At 34.2% G+C, this 24,412-nt stretch overlaps 1 pseudogene; it reads left to right on the top strand.

The window, feature by feature from the left end:
• Positions 1–5,318: 5,318 nt before the first annotated feature.
• On the top strand, positions 5,319–6,006 carry LOC107142289 (annotated as a pseudogene).
• Positions 6,007–24,412: the final 18,406 nt, after the last annotated feature.

The raw sequence follows: 24,412 nt of genomic DNA, 5'->3' as shown, positions 1-24,412 counted from the left end.
GTCATCCTCCGCCGGATTACCACATTTCAAGCGAGCGGAGGGGGGAGAGGGATCTCATCCAGCTGCGGGTCAGACACCTAGAAACTATGCCCAACGAATGCTACCCTTTCGGGTTGCTGTTTTATTTTCTATTAATGCTTTCACAATCGCAACAGCACTGGACTGTGAACCAAAAGACAAGATCCAGAGAAACTTTCTCTGCAGAGCGTCCTTCCTCCAAGAGCTCCCCTGTCATTCTGGTTACATGGCCCGCTCCATTTGCCTGTGTGGGTTTCCCACCCTCTTCATCTTCCTTATCAGTATTGTTCATTTCGCTGAATTTGAGAGCTGGGATTGTCTTTTGAGATAAATGTTCAAATATTCAAAAAATATTTTAAATTAGCAATCGATCTTTCAAAACCCCTCTTAGCACGCTCCACCGCCCTCCAACACAAACACATAGTATTCACAGAGCTAAACCACTCAAAATTATGAAAGCTGGGACCTCTCTAGCCCTCTTGCCTACGTAATAAATAGGGAATCTCCCTCAGGAGCGAAGTGGGGCCGACTAGAGAAAGCACCCACGGAAACAGAAAGGAGTCACCCCAGGATTTTGTTGCTGTTTATTCGTACAGTAGTGAGCAGATAGCTGTTCGCTCTAATACCCTTCATTCTCACCCTCCTCTGACCGCACCCCTAGCCATTACCAAACTGAATGGACTGCTCTGGCGACAGCAGTAACATTTGGAAACTAAAAGGCAGAGAGAACATTAACAGATGGCTGTAACTCATTTTTTCCTAAAGGATTTCTTAGAATTTACCTTAGAAATGAAATTAACATGTTTGCATATAAGGCCCCCTCCTTTCCTCTTTAAATTGGCACCAGGTATTATCAAGGTTATTCTCACCCCTCTTCTTCTCCCTCTCTCCTTCTCTCTTTCTCTCTCTCTCTCTCTTCCTCCAAGTTCAGTCTTTTCTTTCCCAAATTCCTGACCATATCAACAGTTTAATGATTGTTTGTTAACAGAAAAAAAAAAAAAAGAAGAAGAAGGCCTAGAATTTGCTATCTTGCAACTGAACAGGGTTTCTTTTTCTAATTTCATTTCCACGTTGGGAGGTTCCTTGACACTGAGTTTCTGTGGGTGTTGGAGTTTTCTCATTTAACTTATCTTTTTCTTGGAATTGCCCAATGCTAGGTCCAGGCCAGATGCACCCTGGGTATTTGTCCAGCCATCTAAAGATTGTAGTTGTATAAAGTCAGGGAAGTACCTTAACTAAGTGAAACTTTTCCACCCCTCAGTTTAAGGGTTCCAAAATCAGAAGGTATTGTAGTCAAAATATTCTAGCAAAATTAAGAATTTTGAAAAATGGTACTACTTAGTTGATTTCTCTGAGACATATTTTTATAAAATCAAGTCATGGGCTGGGGATGTGGCTCAAGTGGTAACACGCTCGCCTGGCATGCGGGGGACACTGGGTTTGATCCTCAGCACCACATAAAATAAAATAAAGATGTTGTGTCCACCGAAAACTGAAAAATAAAATACTAAAAAAAATTAAAAATCAAGTCATTAATATTACCATACAGCAGGGACTTCATAGTCTGCATCAAAGTGGTATATGAATACACTTTGGGAGTGTGGAATTAGGATGGCAAAATTATATATTTAGTTGTACTAATCTCTAACAAACTTAGTATTTAGCATGTTCTTTAAATATAACTGTAATCAAAAAACCTCTCTAGCCCTCTTGCCTACCTAATAAATAGGGAATCTCCCTCAGGAGCGAAGTGGAACCGACTAGAGAAAGCACCCACGGAAACAGAAAGGAGTCACCCCAGGATTTTGTTGCTGTTTATTGGTACAATATTAATATTAAGGAATTAATGAAAGCTGGGACCTCTCTATTTCTCTTGCCTATGTAATAAATAGGGAATCGCCCTCAGGAGATTAATATTAAGAATACCTCATTAATATTAAGAATACCTGTGACATTGTCATCCATAAAAATCGTAGGTAATTCCTTGTTGCAGTTTTCATAAGTATTTCAGAATAATAGTACTCTAATGTTAGAGGAAAAAGTAATCATCATTGCCTTTTAAATTTTTATCTAATAGACTATATTTTAGATGGTTTCAATTTACACCAAAAAATGAAAAATAGTAGGGTGTTCCCATATATACCAATTTCTTCTATTAACATCTTAACTTTAGTATGGTAACTATAACAATTAAGAAGCTAATGTTGATTCATTATCATTAAGTAAAGTCTATATTCAAGTTCCTCTGATTTTTATTTAATGTCCCTAATTATGTTGTTTGCTCCCATTCAGGATAACACATTATGTTAATTTATCATGCCTCCTTAGGGTTCTTTTGGTTGTGATAGTTTCTCAGACCTTTTGTTTTTGACAATCTTGATATTTTTTTAATAATTTTTTTAGTTGTAGATAGACACATACCTTTATTTTTATGTGGTGCTGAGGCTCGAACCCAGTGCCTCACAGGTGCTAGGAAAGCGCTCTGCCTCTGCGAGCCATAACCCCAGCCCAATCTTTATAGTTTTGCAGAGTAGCAGTCAAGTATTTTGTATGATGTCCCACTATTGCAATTTGATGCTTTTCTTGGAGAAGACTGTGGTTATGGGTTATTGAGAGGATGACCCCAGAGGTAGAGTACCCTTTTCATCACATCATATTGAGATCATTACAATCAATGTGACTTATGTCTGTTGTTGACCTCGCTCAGCCACTGTTTGCTATGTTTCTCCATTGTGAAGTTATTGCCCATCCCTTCTTTAGTGTATTTCTTGGAAGCAAGACACTATTTGAAGGGCAAACCTAAGGAGGAGGAATTGTATTTAAGGATGAAGTATGTGCAGCAAGTATTTGGATTTTTTCTGCATAGAATTTTTGTCTATTCTCCCCTAAATATTAATTTGTTAAATTATCTGTTTATGTCAATATAGATTTGTGGATATGTATTTTGTTCTTTAGGTAATATCCATATCATTTATTTTGTTTTTCAAATTATTCCAGCATGGGCCATTGGGAGCTCTTTCAGTTGGTATCTGTGTTTCTTTAACTTACCTCTTTGATTTGTGTGTGTGTTAACAGTTCTTTGTGATTTAATTATGTGTGGGAAATTTCCATGGTAGTATAAGATATTCTAGGCTAATCTTGTATATTTTCTAGCCATTCCTAGAATCAGCCATTTCTCCAAGGAACCCTGGTTCCATTTACTGGAGAATGAATACAAACAAAGATCTGGGTTCTAGGTACATTCATTGCTACTGGGTGTTGTTTTGTTTAGGTCTTCTTAACGAATAAAAAAAATATATATGTGTTTACTAACCCATGTTTATAGACATATTTAACTATTTTTTATGTAAATGTCTGTGTCCAAATGTCTGTGAACTAAGTATGAATACATACTGGTATATCCATATCCAGCTCTAATGCATTAACATAGAGATCATTCTAGCAACTTCCCCCATCATTCCTGTCATCTGCTGTGTTTTCACATAATTGTTTAATTCTGGTGTATGGGTTTAACAGCATCAGAATTATTAATCCATTCCCCTAATGTCACATAGTTTTAAAAAATATAGCAGTTAATAGAAACACTGCTGTAATTATTTAATGAGTTTAAGTGCTCTTATATTTTTAGATCATAAATTTATTTCATAACTTTGATTATTAAACTTTAAAATTATAGTTTTCTTTGCAATTCTATGTACTGTATTTTTTGCATTTAAATTTATCGAGAGGAGTTACATAGGCTTTCCAAATGGACAAAGGTCCATGTGAAAACAAAACAATAAGATTAAAATCCCAATGTAGAATTGCTGTGAGAATAAAATGAGATTATGTGAAATTGCTTAGTGCAAACTTTAAGGGCAGTGCACATTCTACAAATGCTATTCTTGCAAGTTGGACATGTTTTCATCTCTAAGTGCTAGATACTTTTGAAGAATGAAACTACTCAGTCTAAACAATTTCTAACTGAGTTGAAAGAATTGCTAGGGATCTGGTGTTGAAAATAAAGGCCCATATAAAGTCAAAGGGAGGGAGGATGAGAAAGGGAAGAGAATGAGAAACTTGGAAGGCTAGAGGTTTTGCAGTTGAACTTCAGCCTTGGGTGAGGATTCTTACACACACAGCCTGACATTGTCTCTATTTTGAAGTGAGGAGAGCAGGCTAATATCCAGATTTGCTCAAAGAGTGAAAGATGTTGGTTATTATCTTCATTTTGTCTGAGGCAGTGGGCAGTGCTGTGACTTGGGACAGCCCCAGAATATGTTTTCTTATCCTCTCAGTACAGTTTCCATTGTGTGAAACCAGACACTGGAGGCATAGACAGTTTCTCATGGGAACGCAGACCTTTCATAGAAGGGAATCAGTATATTGATGACATTATGGAAAAGACAAAAATCAAAGATATGAAATGGTCATGTTTAACTGCTTCACATAGTACAGTGTGGTAAGAGACATAGGGAAACTGTAAAGAAAAGGAAAAAGAAGTAGAAAATGTTTTATTTAAACATATAGAGGTTGAAATTGTCTTCTTGGAATTTGACATTCTGCAATATGTCACGTAATTTAAAGTACAAAGAGTAGGGTGTTATGAAAGAGGTATTTTTATTTTTTACTTTATGACTATTCATTGCACAGTCCTTTTTAGACACTAAACTTTAGATCTTGACTTTGAGGTCTGTAGTGTTTCCTTTCTGGTAGTCTGAAATTAGAGATCAAATGACCTACTGATGCCATGAGTCCCAGCAAGGGACAAGGTGAAACCAGAGCCACAGGACAGGGTCACCATTTAGAATTGGCCTTTGTGTTATAGGAGTCCTTCCAGAGGGGCTCATTTAAATGCAAATATCCTATCTGAAAGGGTAGCTGAATATCTCATTAGCGGCCATTAACAATTTAGCAGAGATTAGCTTCTCAGATTTATTATTGAGAGGAGTTGTCTGGGTGATTTGGCCCCAGCATCTGTCACAGAATTGACTGCCAGGTCTCCTGCTCTCATCACTCTGTAGGGATCTGTCTAAAGCTGGGAGCTGGGTCTTCTAAAGAATTGAGCACTTTGCCCTTGACAATCAATTGTTTTATATAAATTTGATTTATGCAAAAAGATAAGAGGAAGATTCCTGTAAAAATGTATACAGTGTAGTTCAGGGATAGCAAGGCTAACAGAACAGGTTTATTCAAGTAAATATAGATAGAGTAAGAGTTTTATATATTAGTGTGAAAGCAATGATACAAGGTAAAATTATCATTTATGTGAAGACTGGTATTTGATTCTGAAGAATAGAGTACATGATAGAAATAGGACAATGAAAGGGAAAATGACAATAAGCAAAACAGAGCTTTGGGCTTGGAAGAGGTCAAGGTGCAACTCTCTTCAGTTGTCCTGAATCCGGGTTAATCCATCACCAGCCGCCTCCACCACACTGCCCAAGTTCAACCCCAATGAAATCTAAGTTATGCACATGAGGTGCACCAGCGGCGAGGTTGGTGCCATGTCTGCCCTGGCCGCCAATATTGGCCCCCTGCGTCTGTCTCCCACAAAGGTTGGTGATGACATTGCCAAAGCAACTGGTGATTGGAAGGGTTTGAGGATTACAATGAAACTAACTATGCGGAACAGATAAGCCCAGATTGAAGTGGTACCTTCTGCCTCTGCCCTGATCATAAAAGCCCTCAAGGAGCCACCAAGAGACAGAAGGAAACAGAAAAACATTAAACACAGTGGAAATATCACTTTTGATAAATTGTCAACATTGCCCGACAGATGCATCACCAAACCCTTAGCTAGAGAACTTTCTGGAACCATTAAGGAGATTCTGGGGACTGCCCAACTCTGTGGGTTGTAATGTTGATGGCCGCCACCCTCTTGACATCATAGATGACATCAATGGTGGTGCAGTAGAGTGTCCAGCTAGTTAAGAAATACATGAGAGATTTTCTTTTCCACAGTTAAGTACATGGGAGAATATTTTAATAAAGGATCATCTGACAACCGAAAAAAAAAAACAAAAAAAAAAAACAGAAATTGTTTCTTTAGACATTGCTAAAAATCCACCTTGTTTTTTACTGATAAGGAGTTGAGATAAAAGACCAGACTTATATAATACAGCTACTATGGGGTAATTTATCTGACTGGGAAATGTATATTTGCCTAACTGAAATGATCAAAGGGGCAACTGTTACCATAAGGTGTTAAAAAGGTAGGCAAGTGAGAGACCATTAAGTGCCTTATACGAAGTGAGTTTTGAGGAATTAATTTGTTTTCAAACTTGCTAAATGTGTGATCCTGATGAGATCTTGGTGGCCATGTGAAATAGACAGTGGGATATACTAGCATGAAATTCAGGGAAAAGTTGTCATGAATGCAGAAAAAAATATTGTGGACCATCATGATATTTAAAATCTTTAGACCAGACAAAATCACTTTGGAAGTTAGTATATGATGCTGGAAGACTGAACCATGGGACACTTGATCTGGAAGATCAAGCAAGAGTATGAAGAAGTGACCAGGGATAGGTAAAACAGTCCCAGAAGGAAAGTAGAAAAGACATTAGAGGAAGAGGGAGCTATTATAGCTCCTACACCATAGTAGGTTAAGCAGAGAACCGATAATTTAATAAAGGACTTGGTAACCTAGAGATAACTAATAAGCTTGATAAGAACAATTTTTGTGTAGTAGAGAGAACAGAACAAAGTTAATGGGAGGATGTGAAGGGAAAATGTTAAAGACAGCCATCATTTTTTAGTAGTTTTGCTATATAAGGAAGTAAAGCCATGGATCAATAATTAAAATCTGATATAGAAATAGAAAAGTGGATATAGAAATAGAAAAGGAAAAAAAGTTGAGCATCTTTGTATTCTGATATGAATATCTCATAGAAAGCAAATAATGATACAGAAAAGAGGAGATACTCTAAAAGAGAAGTCCTTGAATAGGCAAGAGGAGAAGAATCCAGTACAAAGTAGAAGATTTGGCCTTTGATCAGAGGGTAAATATTTCCTTCAAGAGAGGGAAGGCAGAGAATGTGCCATCAGGTAGACAGGTTGGTGGACTGAATATTTGAAGCGCTTGGAAATCCTGTCCTCATCCCGCCTGTATTCCAAGTGAAATAAGTAAGAAGCAGATGAGAATTTGGAGAGAGAGATTTGGGACGATGAGAAAAAAGAAGTTTGAACATAATTGCCTAGGACAGAGCGCAAAAAAATTGATTAGCAGTTAGTTTTCAAATAAGTACCAGGAATGTACTTAGGGTTAATGATTTGAGAATTTAAATAATAACCATTAGCAAGGTTACTGGGTTGTCTCTAGTTATGTTAAGCTGCTTGGTACAGGTGCTGAGTTAGCAAAGGGTTCTATTTCAGCAAGCTTGGCAATTGCATGGCTAGTACAATAGGGGTGGCAGCCTAGAGAGTTCAAGGTGTATACAGAAGAATGACTTCAAAATGAACCATGGACTCTGATCTGGGTAAGTTAGGAACTCAGGACTTCAACTGTGACCAGTTGTCTTACACTTGATTTTAACTTCATGTTATAACACAAGGTCTGAAAACCCTAACACCAATGGTATATAAAAAGCCAACAACTAGAACACCATAGTTCACTCCAGTATACATAAATGCTCCATCATGTTTTTTTAGCTGAATTCCTGTCTGTGACTTCTTGGCCTTTAAGTTGATGATATCATCTTTGATGAGAAGTGCACTTTTAATGTTCATATCCATGGAGACCATTTTCTTGATTGATTTTTTGGACAACTTACTTATTTTTTAAATTAACAAAATTTGTACATATTTAGTGTGCAAAAAATGACATGTTGAGGGCTGGGGATGTGGCTCAAGCGGTAGCGCGCTTGCCTGGCATGCGTGCGGCCCGGGTTCGATCCTCAGCACCACATACAAACAAGGATGTTGTGTCCGCCAAAAACTGAAAAATAAATATTAAAAAATTCTCTCTCTCTCTCTCTAAAAAAAAAAAAATGACATGTTGAAATATATATACATTGTGGTTGGGTGTGGTAGTGCAAGCCTGTAATCCAGAGACTGGAGAGGCTGAGGCTTGCAAGTTTGAGGCCAGTCTGGGCAATTTAGAGAGGTCCTAAGCAAAATAAAAAATAAAAAGACCTGGGGATGTAGCTCAGTGGTAAAGCATCCCTGGGTTCAATCTCTAGTACCAGAAAAAAAATTTTAAAAAGTAAAAAGAAATATATATGCATACGAAATGGCTAAATTGAGTTAATTAACATGCATTTCCTCATGTATTTATTTTGTGTGTGTGTGGTGAGAACACTTAAAATCTACTCTTAGTGATTTTTAAGAATGTACTATATTGTTGTTAACTATAATTACCATGTTGTACAATAGATCTCTTGAACTTATTCCTCCTAAGTAACTGAAATTTTGTAACTTTATCAATACTTCCCCTAAATCCTGCCCAGCCCCTGGAACCTCTATTGTAACTATTCTACTCTGCTTCTGTGAGTTTCAACTTTTTTAGATTCTATATATATATATAAGATAATTTTACATTTCTTTTTCAGTGGCTGGCTCAATTCACATTAACATAATGATTTCTGAATTCATCCGTGTTTTATTGATCTATTTTTATAAATATCCCACATTATTTGAACATGTGTTCTGCACTTGTAAGGAGCATTGTTTAGACTTGACAATTAGCATGAAGTTGTTCACATATTTTCTACTTTATTGACTTTTGATGGCCTGATATATCAGTTATGGAGTAAACTGTGTTAAAACTTCCTATATTAATTGTGACTTTGTTTTTTTTCTTTCCACATTTTTTAAATTGGTGAAATATAATTGTACATAATGATGTGAATATGTTGCTACATATTCATACATGCTCACAATATAACAATATAATTTGGTCAACATCACACTCCAGCACTCCTCCTGCCTCCACCCGCCACTTGGTCCCTTTTCTCTACTATTCTCCCTTGATTTTCTGAGATTCCTCCCCCTCAACTTTATTTTTCCCATTCTTCTCTAGCTTCCACATATGAGAGAAAACATACTCTTCGCCTTCTTAGTTTAAATTATTTTGCTTAACATAATGGTATCAAGTTTTATCCATTTTCCCACAAATGACATAATTTCATTTTTCTTTATGGCTGAATACAATTCCATTGTATATATACACTACATTTTCTTTATCCATGCATCCATTGATGGAAACTTAGGCTGATTCCATAGTTTGGGTATTGTGATTTGTGCTGCTATAAACTTGAGTATGCATGTATCACTGTAGTATGATTACTTTAATTCTTTAGAATAAATACTGAAGAGTGGTATAGCTGGGGCATATAGTGATTCCATGCCTAGTCTTTGAGAAACCTCCATATTGATTGATTTTTAATAAATTTTTTCAGAAATGTATTCTATAGAACTACCCTTAATGATGGACATACTAATTACCTTGATCTGAAGATTACTACATGTTGAAGTAACATATTGATATACTACACTGTACCCCACAAATAGATACAATTTAAAATCTATTTTGAAAATTTGAAGGTATCGGAGTAGAGTAAGTATAACAGAACTTTCAGTGATTTCAAGGTCTTCACTCATCTCTATTGCTACACTTGACTCCAACTTTTAGATTTACTTCTTCTGGCACTGAAAATGAAATAAAAATAAAAATTAAACATCTTATCATTGAAGGGCTATATTGGCATTTTATTCTTTCTAACATGGGACTAATGTCATTACTGATTTCACTTCCATTTTTATTTTCCATTGGATCTAGTTTACTATTGCTAATTTCCCTTCCATTGTGCATGATACATTTTTGCCCCCTCGTGGTTGATGCTGGAATTGTCAACATGAAGTTTTTCTTATTTTTAGCAGGGGAGAAAAAGACTAAAAGTACAAATATTATGGTCAGTGGGAATTCATTATAAAGAAATATCCATACTGAAAAATAATTTTCAATTACAAGTTCAACACTATTCTTTAGTTTCCAAGTTTGAGATTATGTTAAGGATCACACTCCATGAACTCAGAAGATGATACTCAAAACCATTTTTTAAAAAAATATGAGAATACACAATTCCAACTGACACCTGGTCTCAATTTTATTTAAAGATGAAAATTCATAGTATTTTAAATGAACTAAGTGGAATACATTGATTTTTTAAAAATTAATTTGAAATTTTATAAATATAAATAAAAAGAAGTCTGCCGGGCTGGGGATGTGGCTCAAGTGGTAGCGCACTCGTCTGGCATGCGTGAGGGACTGGGTTCGATTCTCAGCACCACATAAAAATGGAATGAAGATATTGTGTCCACCTAAAACTAAAAAATAAATATTAAAAATAAAGAAGTCTGCCACTGACTTAATCTTCACTTGCTAGGGTTGCATATGGAAGTACACAAATTGTGAGAAAGTCCATTCGTGGTATTGTGCACACATCAGTGTCTGAATTTCATTAAGATTTTAATATATAATTTCTTTAAAAAATAACTTCACTATGCCTAACAAAGCAGTCATGACTTGGCTCCCAAATAGCAATGAGTATTTTATCAATCATTCCTTCTTTGTGAATAACACAAAGGTATATATACAAAAGGTAAAACAAAGTGGTCTACTTTGATGTTCATGATACAAGTTGATGAATGTGTTTATGTTACCACTGATAAAAAATGAGAAAAAAATCAAAAAATAGAGAAAATTTGTGTTATGTATGTATATTGGGATAAAAGAATCCTTTCAAGTTGTTAATTTCTTAGTTCATAGTGGGTATAAAGTATTACCACATGAGGCATTACCACATGAGGGCAATGATGAGAATGTGTGGATAAAAAGTTCATATTACTTGTATATTCCAGATAAGTATACACTAGCTCTTAAAGAATCAAATACTTTGTAATTTTCCTTTTATGTATCAATTGTTGTGCATAGATCATGTTAGGTGAAGACTTACCAGCTGATTAGAAATTTTATGTCTGAATTTTCTGAGCATCCTAGTAAACAATCCCAAGTAGGTTTAAAGTACCCAGTATGACAAATAAGTTATGCTAAAGAGAGTGATCAATGCTCTAAAACATCTGGAATCTAAAATATAAGAAGAAATAGCTAAAGGAGCTCTAAAATATTTGAGAAATTGTCCTATAATAAAGCATTAGGCTTTTCCAAACCAAATGTTTTAGACCAGTAAGTCATGTTTAAGTTGATAAAAGGGTGGACATTTGAACAATTATAATTTTTAAACAATAAAATAGATTGTATTTCAAAATTGTGAACTAACTATATCTGAGAGTTTTAATAGAAAATGAATCTATAAAGTTAGAAAAGTAAACTCTAAAGGCCTTTGCAATGAGTAAATTATCTGATGCCATGATTTTCCAACTCATATATCTGAGTAATTCATGCATCCCACTTATCATGACAATTCTGTGACACCTTCAAGTGGACAAAGTTATTTGTTTCCCATTCTATACCTTAGGAATTTTAGGATTAATCTTTTGTAAACCTTATCTTCCTTTTTGAATCAGTAATATTCCTAAACAAGGAGCTTTACTTCATAATAAAGTTAAAAGTCTCAGAAATTTCCAAACTAAAGTTTTTACTAAACTATTTTCAAGTTTAAATTACCAAAAACTTCAAACATGGGTAGCATGCATCTCATATAGCCTTTACATAGCTTCTCCAAATATTAAGATTGCACGTAACCAGAGCAAACCACTGAAACCAAAATATTTACATTGGTGTAATACTATGAACTAATTTATAGGCCATGTTCACATACTGCCAGTTGTCCTATTCTCCAAGGTCACTTATTTAAGTTATTTGCCATATCTTCATATCTCTTCTCCAATGTAAGATAGATAGTTCCTCAGTCTTTTATGATCTGAGTTTAGAGAGAGAGTCCTTTGCAGCATGTCCTTGTTTGACATTTTTTCATGGTGAGACTGAGATTATGCATTACTCAACCAAAATACATGAGTGATGCTATGACCTTCTCAGTGCATTGTTTAAGGAAATTCAAAAAAATCCCTATATCTTGTTATTGGGTGATATTAGCATTGGCAACTTGGTTAGAGTGATAGCTGCATAGTTACTTTTTTCTATTTGTACTTAATAAGCATTTTGGGGGTACATAATTTGAGACTGTAAGTATTCTGCTTCCTGTTTCATTTTCCCACACTAATTTTAGCTTCATTAATAATTCCTGCCTTTAAGAACTATGATGATGTGTCACAAATGGTCAATTTTTTATTCCCATCATACCCTTTACAGTTATTAATTATAATTTAATTACAAGGAAGAACTATTCCCTCCTCATTTCTAAATTTACTTAAATATATGGTTAATTAGATAGGTATGAACTTATATTTATTTTATTCTATTGCAATGGTGTCTAAGTGTCTGTTAGGCTCATCACAGTGAAATGACTTCATAGGTACCCCTGTGAAATCAGGGTACCCTCAGATTTCTTCTCAAATGAATTTTTTCCTATTATATCCTTGAGCCTGCAATGGGTATGGTCTTGCAAATTCTTGAGATGCCCTCAGCCTTCTTTTCTATCACCTCTGTGCAAAGCACCTAGCATCTTTTTAATGGCTGTAATCTCTTCAACAGCATAACTTCTTGGCCTTAGATTTACATACATTTTTTCTGGATATACTGAAAGATTTTATAAAACCTTCAACTCTGTTTTCTGCTCCCAATTCTCACAGTAAACCTGGCTAAACTCTTCCAGCAAAATCCATGTCACTGACTGAATGCTATGCTGACTTGAACTTTTCTCCACCAGATTAATTAGTCCATCACCTTTAAATTCAGCCTCACATAATGTTTCAGGACATGAGAGAAATGGAGATGAGTTTCTTGCTAGAATGCATCATGAATGACCCAACAGAGATTTAATTTCTCCCTGAATCATCATGCATATGGTCTTCACTGTCTGTATTCTGGTCTTCCGAGTACCCACCAGAAGCACCCATTAAACTCCACTCAAACATTTTAAAACTTTTCCAGCATGTATCTCCAAATTTTTCAAAATCAATTCCAAAGGCTTCTGGACCACATGGTCAGGTTAGTCACAGCAACAAGCCCATTCCTTATACCAAATTTTGAGTTAGTCCAATTTGCACCACTATGACCAAAATACCCAACAAGAACAACTTGGAGGCAAAAAAGATTATTTTGGCTCATAGTTTAAGAAATTTTAGTCCATAGTTGGCTGAGTCCAGTGCTCTGAAACCAAGTTGAGGCAGAACATCATGACAAAAGGGTATGGTAGAGGAGTGCTGCTCAACTTGTGGAGGCCAGGAAGCAGAGAAAGTGGAGAAGGGGTCACAGGGTGGATGAACCTTGGAAGGGCATGTTCCTATCAATTCATTCAAACTGGTAGAGAAAATTAGCAAATTAGAGAACTGATATAGTAAATTTTCTGAACTGTTCACTAAATTCAGGGGAAAATATCATCAAATATCTTTTGTTTTTTACATTAAAATGAGGTCAAAAGTCCTATTTGTGATTAACTTGCATAACAACATTCCACTCTGTTGGAAATTCTCTCTCCTGAATGATTCTGAATTCTGGGCTTTATGCAATTCAAGATTGTAATAGTCCAGTCTTTGACAAAGTGTGATGAGAATGGACTCTGATTTTACCCTTTCTGTTATTGCTTTCATTTAGGCAAAGCTGGGGATCTAACCCAAGACCTTGTATACACTAGCAAGTACTTACCACTGAGCTATACCACTAGCATCCTGCCACATTCTCTATAGCTGAAGACAAATAGTTTTACACATCCGTCAGATGAATCTGGCCCACTATTAATCCAGATCCTTGTGTTCCACGTTTGAGTTTCCAGGACTTTGCTTATCCTTGTAGAAAGAACAGAATTCACTAAACTCTCAGTGTTGCAATTCTCAGTGTTCACGTCATTTATTCCTACAGATAACCATGATTCATGGCTCCAACAACTTGATAGAGATCTTTGTGCATTTGTTTCTATGAATCAAGAACAATTCTCTGCTTTCTTTCCCTTGGAATCAACAACACCATGGGTAGTAACTTGTTTACTTCATCAACACTTGAAATATATCTTCATAAGGGATTCTATCATATCAAGAATTAATAAAAATCCCATCTCTAAAAAGTATTTAATGTGAAAATCAATAAATCACATCTAATATTAAGTAAAATATAGAAAAATATCACAATGAATGTGAATTTTAAAATATACAAATACATGTTTTTATATTTGAATATATAAACATACAAGTATATACATTATACCTATAAAGTATATAAGTATGTAACGCACATGTTTATACATGTGTGCCTATGTACATATATGCATACACACACAAGTATAGTATATGATGAGATAAAAACACTTATAGATGTCGAGGTAATTTTTATTTTCTTCATTTAACAACATTTGCTAAATTTTTTAAGCAAACACACTTTGCAATTATAAGTTTTCTAAGATGGATGTACTTTCCTCAATTTAAATGAAGTAAGTTCAAAATATACTCCACTTCATTTATAAATGAAAGGAAACTGATAGTTAATTGTAGTAGAGACAACTAGCTTTCTATGTATTTACTATTTGAAGATATATCCCTTATTCTTGCCTTTTCCTACAAACTGTGTTCTTATGTTTGTGTTCTCTCATACACACCACATACATACACACGAAACTATAGCTTTTATTGTTAGTTTAATCTTTGTTTTCCCTCCCATCCTAGCATGAGAAAGTTAATAGACTTGAACTAAGAACAATAAGTCAACTAACATTAGTTGGAATTATGATTGCTTTTTCTATGAATATAGGGTGACAGAGTATAAAAGTACATTTTACCTTATAGATAAGTTTTAAGATTGTCTAACATTGATAAAACAATTAAAATATGTGTTATTTAATTTTAATTATCTAGCACCAATATATGCTTTTTATTTACTATCATAATAAAAACTTTTAGTAAAACTGTCACACAAACATTTTTATTTATGGGCTTTCATGAAACCCTAAATCCTAGGAAGTCTTTCTAATGTTTTATAGAATCAACATTTTATATGATTTAATAACTACTAACATAGCTATTCTATTTTTTATTATTAAGGACTATTTTTTTTACTTCATAAAGTACAAATTTTGAATGCCCTAGAATGAGACAAAATATACTCTGGGCTGAAAAGGTTAAAGAGGCTCAGTGCTAATGAAGGGAAGGAAGAAAGCAAATAGGGAAGTAGGATTTATTCTTCTTTCAAAGGAGAGGAAGATTTTAAAGCCTTTTCATGGAGAAACTGATGCTTGAAGCCTTTCATTCTGAGATTTGAAAAGAATAGATGCCCTACATTTAAATATCAGGAGTATATCTTCCATTTAAAATGAACCTAGTTAATCACCTAGAGAGGAAGAAGAAAGTAAGAGAGCCTGTGAACAAATTCTTTTTGTGGTGTTTAAATAAAACCAACTATAATGAATACCACATATCAAATGAGTTAAAAAATTCCCTTTGGCAAAACTGGTCTTTTACTCAAAAAAGAGCAGAGTGTCCAACAGGTTGTTTTCATGCAGTAGTGTGGCTCTACTAATTGCCCAAATTGTGCACACTTGAAAGTCCTGTTCAAAGTCATAATTTTTATTATATATGCAATTATATAAATGCAATATATAGTTACATATGTTTGTAATATAAAAAAGAATCTATCTGTATTTATTTGATTAGGCTCCCTTTATTTACTTATTTCTTCCTCCTTTCCATATGTTGATTAGTGATAGTTACTTTTAATTAAAGTAAAAATATTGATTGTAAATATCATGATGGTCTGGAGCTACTTAGAGGAATATTAGAAAATCAGAATTTGGGATCACGATTGCTTATTGACTTTTTTATAAACTCATCAACATTATTTATTACTAAAATGTCTATGTCCTAAATCTTGGCTGGATTCCCATGACATTTAACTAGATAATATTAGTGATTTTATAGCTTCAAGAATTAGAAATTGGTGTTCTTTCCCATTATTAGCAAATATTTGTTTTAGCAATGTGTCAGTAAGCAGTATTTTATTTTATTTTAAATACATGAGTTTTTTGAAATTATATTTTAACTAAATAATAGCATTAGATTTGAAGATTGACCTATTTTCCAGTTAATCTTGTTAGAAGTACTTTGTTCCATATCATCCTCATTATGCTGAAAAGCAAGTATTCATATTATTTTCAAGGAGACTGTGTAAAATGTTTCCATGGATTAATGGATAATTTCTGAAACATGAAACATAGGAACTTACTTTTTTTCTTTGTTTTAAAAATGTGTTTATGTTGCTCAAAATAACAAAAGTTGTGTAAATTTATCATATACAACATGTTTTGAAGTACACTTACATTGTAAATGGTTAAATATAGCTAATTATCAAATGCTTTGCCTCTCATAGTTATCATTTTTGTGGTGAAGTCATTTAATATCAACTATAGAATTTTTTGACAATACAATATATCCCAATTTACAAGATACCACTTACAATTCAATGCCTTCACTTTAACAGTACACATTATATAAAGCTGCAAGTTCAACTTTTGTTGTAATTCTGCTAATCTGCAGGATGGGATTCTAAATTTGTTTTTCAGCAATTACAGCTCTGGGGCTACACAACAGAAGGCTCTCCTTCAGGGCATGCCTAGATGTTCATAGGTCATTTTTGCAGTGCTTGAGCTGGGAATTTGAATATCTTACTTCCCACTATCTTGTCTAACAACATTAGAAGTGATGAGCTATTATATATCTTTAGTTTTCCAAAAATGTTCAAGACTATCATACAGAGGGTCACTCAGTTACTTAATTGTTACAAATGGCTTATTAGGAGTATTCAGTGAAGATTTTTTTGTGTATCTCTATAAGTAGTTTAGTCTATATACCATCAGTGCTCTCTTTACTACTACAAAAAGAGTAATTAACTTCCTTAAATACAATCAAGCTAGATAATTCAATCCAGAAATCTGAGAACCAATTCAGAAAACTGATTCTTAAAATTCTGTTTTTCTGGGACCACTTTTAGTATAAAAATCTTATTACTTTGGGTTCTCTAGAGAAACAGAACCTATAGAAGATATCTATATGTCTATATGTATTATAGGAATTGGCTCACATGATTATGAAGGCTGAAAAGTTCCATGATTTGCTGTCTACACACTAGAGAACCATAAATTATAATGGTATAATTCAATATAAGTCCAACTTGTTGACAGAGTAGAAAATCATAAATGCATTTGTCCTTGAGTCCTTCATAGAACACATGCTTTACATCCTAAAGCAATTGTGAATTTATTACTGGGGTGAAAAATGATTGAATCAAGTTTATTTTTCATTGTTGTCCTGCCAAATTCACTGGACCACCAAAGTAAAAAACAACAAACTATTGCAAAAATTCTTGATAAAATAAAAATAAAAGGGTTATGTATTTCTCAAACTTCTTCTTATGCCTTTTTACTATCATTAATAAATTTATCATTGTTATTTTTAATTATCTTATGAAATAGCTTTGCAAAATTTTATTACCTCATGTAAATAAGAATCAAAGATACATAGAAGAAATAAATTCACAAAGAGAAAGAGACTCAATGGTAATATGATTTTGCTGATATGGATTTTCCTCAAATATCTTGTAATATATAGAAGTATGGTGTCCATTATTTAAGTAAATGTTACTTTCAAGAGAAATATCTAAAACAATTTTTACAAATGTATCAAAACATATTTCTAGAGTAAAAAAGAACAAAGGAATGTAAATAAGTAGGATAACACTGAAAATTTTAAAAAGCTCTGTATTTCAAATAATAACATGTAAATAATTTATTACAATTTATAACAAAAAATCAATAACTATATATTTATTTTTTCTTTTTTTCTTTTTAGTAGAGCATATTTTGACATATTATACATACATGGAGCATAACAGTCTAATCAGGATTCCATTCTTGTGGTTATGCATGATGTACAATTACACTGGTCATATATTCATATACAAATGTAAAAATTTATGTCTGATTCACTCTACTATCTTTTGTATCCCAACTTTCCTCCCTTCCCTTCATTCCCTTTTGTCTATTCTAGTGAACTTCTATTCTTCCTTCACCCCCTTATTGTGTGCTAGCATGCACATATCAGAGAGAACAGAGAATACTGGGCCTTTTGTTTTTTGGAATTGGCTTATTTCACTCAGCATGATAGTCTCCAGTTCCATCCATTTACTGGCAAGTGCCATAATTTCATTCTTCCTTATGGCTGAGTATTTCTTTATCCATTCATCTGTTGATTGGCATCTTGCTTGGCTTCATAGCTTAGCTATTGTGAATTGTGCTGCTATAAACATTAATGTGGCTGTGTCACGGTAATATGCTGATTTTAAACTTTTGGGATATATGCTGAGGAGTGTGATAACTGGATCAAGTGGTGGTTCCACTCCTACTTTTTTGAGGAATCTCCATACTGCTTTCCAGAGGGGTTGCACCAATTTGCAGTCTCACCAGTATTGTATAGTTTTCCGTTTTCCTCACATCCTCACCAACATTTGTTGTTACTTGTATTCTTGATAATTGCTATTCTGACTGGAGTGAGATGAATTCTCAATGCAGTTTTAATTTGCATTTATCTAATTGCTAGAAATGTTGAACATTTTTTCATATAATTTTTGACCTTTATATTTCTTCTTCTTTGAAGTATCCATTTATTGATTGATTGGGTTATTTGTTGTTTCTGTTAAGGTTTTTTGAGTTCTTTGTACAACCTGGAGAGTAATGCTCTATCTGAGATGCAGCTGGCAAAGATTTTCTCCCATTCTGTAGGCTCTCTCTTCATATACTCGAGTGTTTCTATTGCTGTGAAGAAGCTTTTTAGTTTGATACCATCCCATTGAATAACTCTATCTTTAAATTTACCCATTTTCTAGGGGATATTAGGACAAACACATATTTAGAAACATTTTAGGAATTGATCTGATTATAGATTTTCATAATATTATTTCAAAGTGATGACCTGGACATTAATTCTTTCTTTTAAAGGAAGAATAATATTGAAACTTAGAATATTCCTTTCAGTGTCTTGACTTTAAGACCTTGTGAAGAAAATCTCTGAGAACTTGATGCCTCCTAATGTATTTTATTTAATTGTCATCCTCTACTGGATTAGTGATCTCTGAAATAGTTTATATACATTTTTAGGAATTTGGCATGTATTTTATATTACAAATGCTCTATAAACTGTATTTGTGCTTGTGTGTACATTGAGAAGTTACTTTTCAACTAAAAAGTCAAACATTATGAAAAGAGATTACTTTCTATAATTATTATTATTTTTTTTCTATTTTAGACTGATGTCATATGAGGGAGAGGTTTTGTTAAAGAGAAATAAAAAGCTACAAGGTCTTCCACTATTTTGGAAATGCCTTTTGAAAATTTGAGTCAACATTTTTATTTTGGGTTTTAATAAAACTTTGCCTATTATTTAGAGACCTGACAAAGTTGGTTATAACTTTACTGTATAACAGATCAGAACTTGGAGCCACCTACCCAATCCCATTTTGATGACAGTACTAAAAAGTACCATTTTAAAAATTATATTCCACTTATTTTTCTTCATTTTCCTACTAGGAGTTTCTCAATTCCTTTTCTTCTGAATTCCTTTCCCAGCCCAGGAAAGACATTTACTACATTGCATTGGAATTTTTCTTTTCCAAATTCTAAGCATAAATCAACTCTTTTGGGCCTAGGGAGTGGTGAAGAGGAGAAGAAATATTAGGAATTAGTAATTTTCTTTCTTATCCTTCTACTTCTTTCACTTTATGTTCTGATCTAAGTATCACTATCTCCAGGAAGCCTAGTATGACTCCCTAAAGTTGGCTTGTCACCTTAGATATAAGAGCGCCAATGGTTCTCTGTACATATCTGACATAACACCCATTCTACTATAATGATTTGTTTAATTCTCTCCTGTCTTCTGAAAGTTTAGCAAGAGCAGGTCTTGTCTGTCTTTCTTACTTTTTAATTGGCACTATATAATATGATCTCTAACATATAGAAGGCATTTAATAAGCTTTCTGCAATAATTGAATAGTTGCTAAAAATTAGGTCCATATTTTTTTCTTACTGCTGCTGCTACTGATGTGTGTGTGTGTGTGTGTGTGTGTGTGTGTATCACTAAAGAAGGGAACATTTGGGGTTTCCCATCTCCTTTCCCCAGATGTAGATCAGAAAGGAAAGAAGTGGTAGGTCTTGAAAGCTGTCAGCTTGACATTCTTAATGTAAACAATGGAGTCATATTCTTTATTATGTGCACTTGATTGTAGTATAATTGCTTTTTTCTTTTTTATTAGTGCATTATAATTATATGTAAGTTGGGTTCATTTTGATAAAATCATACATGCATGGTCCCTACACTTTCCCTATCCTTTGAGGATAATTATTTTAAATTATTAATTAATCTAGGGTAGTACAATGGTGTATATGTTTACTTTGCTTATTTCTGAGCACCAAGTAGCAACTATATTGTATGGCCTAGAGTATAATCTCAATAATGTTAAATAAAGAAATGAGGCAAAACTTAATGGTCATAGTGTATTCTAACAGCTGAAATGGCTCTAAAGCAATTTTAGATGGTTTATGTAGAGAGTAGTAGGGAAATTCCATGGCAAAAGAAGCTTTTCAATATCAAAGAAAAATTTGGTGTAAATGCATAAAAATGGACCCATATGCTCAAACAAATATATTTATTTGTAAAAGTTTTTTGGGGGATGGGAGGAGGAGAGGAGAAAGTCCAGAGAAAGAAAGTATGCGAATTTGGGAATTGGTCTGATTCTATTTCTAAAACTAATGTGTATGGGGAGAGTTCTTAAGTCATTTAACTTTTAGCTACTCTTTGCTCATATATAAAATGAAAAGTTAACACTAATCATATCTAAAATGTCTTGAAATTCTCAATTCTTATGAATTGGCTCTTGGTATTTTACTCTCATTTACAAAGGAAGAAGGAGAAAGACCTTGAACTATTTAGGTGCAATAAAACCACTTTTACTGAACTCAGGTATACATGGTTATTATCACTGATCCACTTGTCTCATGGGGCAGACAGACTGCAATGATTTATGAACTTATCATGTCTGGAAAGATTTGCTACTCTGTTTTTTTAATTGATTTTTTTCAATTCAACAAACCTGCTAAACTAGGTTATTATCTACTCAGAATTGGATAAGCTACAAAAACACAGAGGTTGAAAATAGAATAAAAGAATACAGAGTTATCAAGATGCCAACATGGAAATGAGACAAGCTTGATTAAAAAGATCTCACTTAAATCTTTTGTCATATTAACACAATCTTTTGAAAGTAAATATATGCATATGCACACTATGCACATGTAAACCACACAGATTGTAAAGTACAGCTGAATGAATTTTTACAGAATATTATTATGGACCTAGAAATTTCTGTTGTATCCCCTTCCAATCACTGCATTTCCCTGAGAAGTAACTAATATTCTGACCAGTGAATTTATATTAAAGATCAATTTACCTCCATTGACATATTCTTAAATTATCAATTTCTTTTTTTTAAAAATAGCATACTTAGCTGGTACCAGCACAAATTTCTTTTGTTGAAATGTGAATCCACTTTCCTGAGTCATCTTATATTGTATTATATTCTTCTTCACAACCAGTTTATACCCATTAACACTTATAGCATAATGGTAGTCATACTATTTTAGAAATTTTAGAACACATGTGAATAAAGCAAATCTCTAAGACTTGCCTCTTGATCCCAGTATGTGAGAACCACCCCCACAAACAGACTCTAATTTAGTCCTATTGATCACAATAGGGAAATTTGAATTTCTAGACAGGTCCTGGGCTATTTTTATAGAGATTACTAAAATTAAAATTAAATTGTACTTAAAATTTAAGTGTAATCTGGGAAACTACCACAATACTCTAAAGATAACCTTGAATTAATAGATCCAATTTTTAAAATTTGTCTTGTTCAGATATCATGGCTTAAATCAGGCACAGTCAGCAATTTTTGATTTTATATGTGAATTGCCAAATGGCATACCATAGTCCTGATGCTAGCCTAGGTAGATACACTGAATCAGAGATAAAGGTCAGTGAGATGCTATGATAAAGGCCCTATGAAGCAATGAGATACCGAAGTTAGGCAATGCTATATCTGGTTGGAAGTGGTATTGAAAAATAGTATGTAGAAAAAGAATATGAATCCAAAAGTCAGGAAAAACAAAGTTCACCTCTAGTTCAGTTTATCTGTGGTCAATAATAGGGCTTAGTGACCTCAAAACTCAATATTATATAGAATATATTTATAGATATACTCTCTTGCAAAGTCAATTCAAACCACCAACTTAGTAAACAAGACAACATTACAGGGATTTTCTCATTGTTCATTCCAGGATTTTACTGTTGCCTTGATGGATAGAATTCACATTTTTAACTGCATATGCTGAGAATACTCACAAAATATGTGTCGGAAATCTATTCAAGAAAAAGGAGAAATAATGAGAATGAACCAGAAAACTGAGAGAGATGAGAAGTAGTGGTGTGGGCAATAGAGTCAGAAAGGAAACAGGAAATGGGCAAAGAAAACTGAATCAATAATATTGTCATATGAAAATGATACCGCCTGTTATCGGTGACCGAGTCCTGCTTCCCCACATGTTGAAGTTTGAACATTAGAGAAGCACGCCGAGGCGAGCATATAAAGCAGGGTTTATTTAAAAAGGGTTTATTTAACATAGACTTCTCCCACGAGGGAGAAGGGGGACATAGCTGGTATCCTGGTATCCCAAGAGGCGAGGTGTTCTGCCCTTTTTATATGTCCTAGGCTTCCTTTGTTCTCCTGCCTTTCCCCCCTTATCTTTCTCCTTCCTGCCTATGCGACTAGGCCCAGGAATGCTCCGTGGGAGGCCCAAAAGGTGAGAAAGCAGTGGGCTAAAGTGGGAAGGGCAGGGTGGAGTAGCCAAGGACACTTTAATAACCTTATAGCTCCCTGTAGGGAGGGGAAATTCCTGGGATTGGCAACCAGTTGGAGCTGGTTCATGATAAGATCTCTCAGGACAGTCTCCAGTTTCCCAGACTCACTCAAATTGGCCTCCTAGATTCGACCTGACTCGATTTACCTATCTACACTGATTGCCTGTCTAATTCTGGTTTCAAAAAGATGAAAATACTGAAAATAAATATAGCTGCTCTTTGTGGACCATTTACACTTCTAGGAGAGGATAACGCTAGGGTTTGAAATAGGAAAATTGGTTAGTTGTCACAGTAGTTTTCAGCTTTTAGAAGGGAGACTCTTTAAAAGTACAGACCACTTAATGTTCCTGTTTCAGTAATGCAATAAAAGATTCTTGTGAACTCCTGGGTATGGTGGTGTACACCTATAATCCTAGTGACTAAGGGGGCTGAGGCAGGAGAATTGCAAATTTAACCAGGCTCAACAATTTAGCAAGACCCTCAGCAATTCAGAGAGACCCCCTCTCAAAAATCTAAAAATAAAAAATAAAAAGGACTGAGAATGTACCTCAGTTGAACCCAGTGCCCTGGCTTCAACCCTCTTAAAAAAAAATTCTTGTGAATAAAAATGGATTTTTTTTTCTCTTAATGAAAACAGCTGAATGACATCTAATTACAACAGAATGATAGATCATAGAGGTTCCTCAATAAATGGCAAGTGTCAGGAAGTGATGGCTATCAACAATCCTTCCTCTTTCTTGGGGCCTAGAACATTCTTTTTGTTTAGCTGGCAGTAGGCCACATACTTTTCTTCAGCCCTTGGAGGGGGAAGTTCTATTAGTCACAGCCAATTGGAATGATTTTGTTCTCTCTGGAGCAAGTGATGAGAACTGGAACTGAGAGAAAAGTCTGTGCTAGAGGGATACATTTGGGAATTATCAGTGTAAACATGATAATTGAAATTATGAGGGTGGCCCAAATCACATGGAGGTAAGATTATAGCATAGGGTGATGGTGCAAATCTAAGACCTGAGAAACTGCAGCATTTTTTTTTTTTTTTGATTGGTAGGGAAAGATAAGCCTAAAGAGAAGAAGGAGTAGGGGATCCAGAAAAATTCAAGGAAAGTCAGGATAACTGGCATTACAGAATAAAAGAAAAAGAAGTGTAACAAGAAGAAAGAGGAAAACTGTGGTGATTATTTCTGAGATATAGGACTGAATCCATAGATTTCCTTTGATGAAGTGAAAGGGGTTAAAAACAGATTAAAGCATGAGGAGGAGTGAAGAGAAGGGAATAACTTTAATTATTAAGAGTTTGATTTATGAATAGGGAAAATAGAGTAGTGCCTGGAAGAGGGCATATGTGAGTAAAATAGCTTGATTTTTTTCAAAATTGAATAGACCT

This window comes from Marmota marmota, unplaced genomic scaffold, assembly GCF_001458135.2.
Source record: "Marmota marmota marmota unplaced genomic scaffold, marMar, whole genome shotgun sequence".
NCBI classification, from domain to species: domain Eukaryota; kingdom Metazoa; phylum Chordata; class Mammalia; order Rodentia; family Sciuridae; genus Marmota; species Marmota marmota.
This window is presented reverse-complemented; position numbering and strand designations above follow the sequence as displayed.